Below are 3,481 nucleotides of genomic sequence, written 5' to 3' on the forward strand. Positions count from 1 at the left end.
AGTCCCAGCAACCACATGGTGGCTTAAAACCATCTGTATGAGATCTGGTGCCCTCTTCTGGCCTGCAGGCATGCATGCAGGCAGAATACTATATACACAATAAATAAATAAATCTTTTTTTAAAAAAAAACACTAGTGTAGACTTTTCAGACCTTAACTGCTTCTCTGTTGCCCTGCCCCATCTCCTAATCCTGCTGGCAAACAATCTAATAGCTTCAAATGCTTCAGAAGGTAGAGCCCTTCCATAGGTCCCTTCTTAAGTTTTCTTTAGGCATTTAATTCCAAGCTTTGGTATTGTAAAAATTGGACCTGAGCAAAAATGCTTCTGCTGAGATCTTTTTTTTTTTCCTGCTGAGATCTTTATCACCCTAGTCATAAAATCTAGCCTGGTCTTGGCATGGCAACACGTATACACTTTTAATCCCAGAATTTGGGAGGCAGAGACAGGCGGATCTCTGAGTTCAAGACCAGAAAGAGTTCCAGGACAGACAGAACTACAGAGAAACCCTGTCTCCAAAATATAAATAAGTAAGTAAGTAAATAAATAAAACCTAGCTTGTCAGGACTGGGAACTAATCTAGTATCTGGGCTCTCCTTGCCACAGAGGTCTGTTTTCCAGTCATGTCCTAGCCTGTCCTGTCCCCGTCCTTCCACATACACCAACCCGATGCACACACACAGGTTCTCGCGATGTTAGCCAGGGTCTCACTATGTATTAGACCAGGCTGGCCTGGAACCCACAGAGATCTTCTTCCCTCTGCCTCCTGAACTGGGATTAAAGGTATGTGCCACCACCATCCAGCCCAGTTTAGCCTCTTAAGGTTAGGATTAGGATGTATGATACCGAGTCCCCCACATGGGGACTGTAACTTTGGTTTTTTTTTTAATATTTATTTATTATGTATACAGTATTCTGTCTGCATGTGTCCCTGAAGGCCAAAAGAGGGCACCAGATCCCATTAAAGATGGTTGTGAGCCACCATGTGGTTCCTGGGAATTGAACTCAGGTCCTCTGGAAGAACAGTCAGTGCTCTTAACCTCTGAGACATCTCTCTAGCACCAGGACTGTAACTTTGAACACTGAATGTGTCCACTGCAAAAGATGAGAACTACCCGTGCCTTTTGTGGATGAGTGACACCTGGACCCCCTACCCCCGGAACCTATGCCCTACCTGGTCCTACTTGTTGGCAGACAGCAGGCTCTTCTCTTTCCTGCTACATGTGAACATGTATATTTGTGGTGGCTGTAAGAATCTTTTTAAGTGACCTCTTCTCCAGTGGGTCTGAAAGACCTGGATAAATCCAGATCCCCCTAACAGGAAAATAGAGCCAAAAATCTAGCAGGAAGAGAAGAATCAGAAATCTAAGGTTAACCAGTTCCAGGGTTCCAGGAACTAGCTAAAGATAAAGGTGGATTGTAATCTTGAGAGTAATCTTGAGAGACTAAGAGATTCCCCCTAGTAATTGTCACCCCCTAGTAATTATCACCGGAATAGGAACTAGCTGATTAGGACCTTAGAGAATGATCTTGAGAGGCAGGGAATTGCCCCTTTGTAATCATCACTGCAATTTTTGAAATCTTCTGTGACATCCTCCCTGCCCCCCCTTTCGGATTACTGGGCTATATGGTTTCTTCCTATAAAAACTACTTCTCCCGGTCCCGGTCACTCGAGGTCGAACTCTTCCCCTGCGTGGGTTATGAGTCTCGGCCCCAGTGCACTGGTTCCCGTCTTGGTCTTGTCGTCTTGTCATTAAACCTCGTGTGATTGCAGCAAGGACGGTCTCTCGTGAGTTACTGGGGGGGTTCGCGTCACCCCGAGGCTCGAGTGAGAGTCTCCCCTAATCGGGGGTCTTTCAGGTCATGTTTTCATCTAAATCTCTAAAATGAGGCAAGAGGCTACTCATACTGTCTCCCAGGGAGGGAGACTGAGTCCCTTATCATGCACAGTGTGTGGGCTAAACTTCTCCAGGTAGAAATGACGCTACTGGAAAAGGTGATCCAAAACTCATCTCTAGCTCAGCGGGCAACGCAGAGAATAGACCTTTTACTCCGAAGCTCAAAACCAATTTCCACTTACATCCATTGACCAAAGGAAAGGCACACTGCAGCTGTCGCTCCCCACTGTGCCTGCATTCAGCTCAGGCAGAAGAGTCTGAGGCTTCACTGACAGAGACAGCCAGAGCTGGAGAGCTGGCTCAGTGGGGAAGGGAGTTCAGTGCCTGACACCCAAGATGGGTGGTTCAAAGCCATCTCTAACTCCAGCTCCAGAGGTTCTAAAGCTCTCCTCTGGCCTCCAAGGGACCCCAAACACACATGCGCATGCACAAAAATAATAAATTAAAAGAAAGAAAAGACAAAATCACTTGGAGCTTTTAAAAAGACGGACCCTGGACTAGGGCTGCAGTGCTGTTCCAGAACTTGTCTCACTGGAGAAGTCCATTCAAGAGAAACAGACAAGCTGCCTTTGGAACCCTGTTTCGCTCTTGCTGTGTTCTGTTTTTTTGAAACAGGGTTTCTATGTATAAGGGCCCTGGCTGTCCTGAAACTCAATGTGTGGACCAGGCTGGCCTCCAACTCTCAGAGATCCACCTGCCTCTGCCTCTCAAGTGCTGGGATTAAAGGCATGCTCCACCACGTCCATCAGGGGACCTCTTTTTAGGATTCCTAACTATTTCTATTTATTTTTTAAAGATTTATTTATTGGGCTGGAGAGATGGCTCAGAGGTTAAGAGCACTGACTGCTCTTCCAGAGGTCCCGAATTCAATTCCCAGCAACTACTTAGTGGCTCACAGCCATCTGTAATGAGATCTGGTGCCCTCTTCTGGCCTGCAGGAGTACACCAGATATGAATAGAGCACTTGTATACATAGATTTATTTATCTATTATGTACACAGGGTTTAAAGCAGATTTTTTTTTAAAAAAAAAAGTTTGCTCCAAAACATTTTTTTTTAAAAGTCCAGGTCTCACTAAAACACCCTGGTTAGCTTGGAATGCTTTATGTGACCGAGAACTCATAATGATCCACCTGCCTCCCTAGTGCTAGAATTAAAAGTATGTACCACCATCCTTGGCTCCCAAAACAAATTCTTAATTACCATGACTAAAATGAGTTAGATTTGACCACTGGCTATCACTAGACAACCTCTCAGTTGAACGGTCCACTACCCATATGTGGAGATTAATCTTCTGATGAAGGACTCAAAGCTTCCATGCGCCTTGGTAATCCAGGGGTAGAATCCATACTTCCTCATGTCTATTCCATAATGTTCCTTCCGACTGCCATTCTGAACTCTCTGAACTCTTCCAGCTCGGCCGTTTGCGAGAGTTCCTGCTGCGTGCTTGACTATAAATGAGGTCAGATTCCTATTTTACAGAAGCCGCTGGTGTATACCCATTCCTTCTCCCTATGAGCCTGTAGCCATGGGAACTGCAGTCAAGTACACAATAACACCTCCATGCACAAATCCTCAGGGAACAA

Source organism: Myodes glareolus, chromosome 7, assembly GCF_982192425.1.
Source record: "Myodes glareolus chromosome 7, mMyoGla1.1, whole genome shotgun sequence".
Taxonomy (NCBI): Eukaryota; Metazoa; Chordata; class Mammalia; order Rodentia; family Cricetidae; genus Myodes; species Myodes glareolus.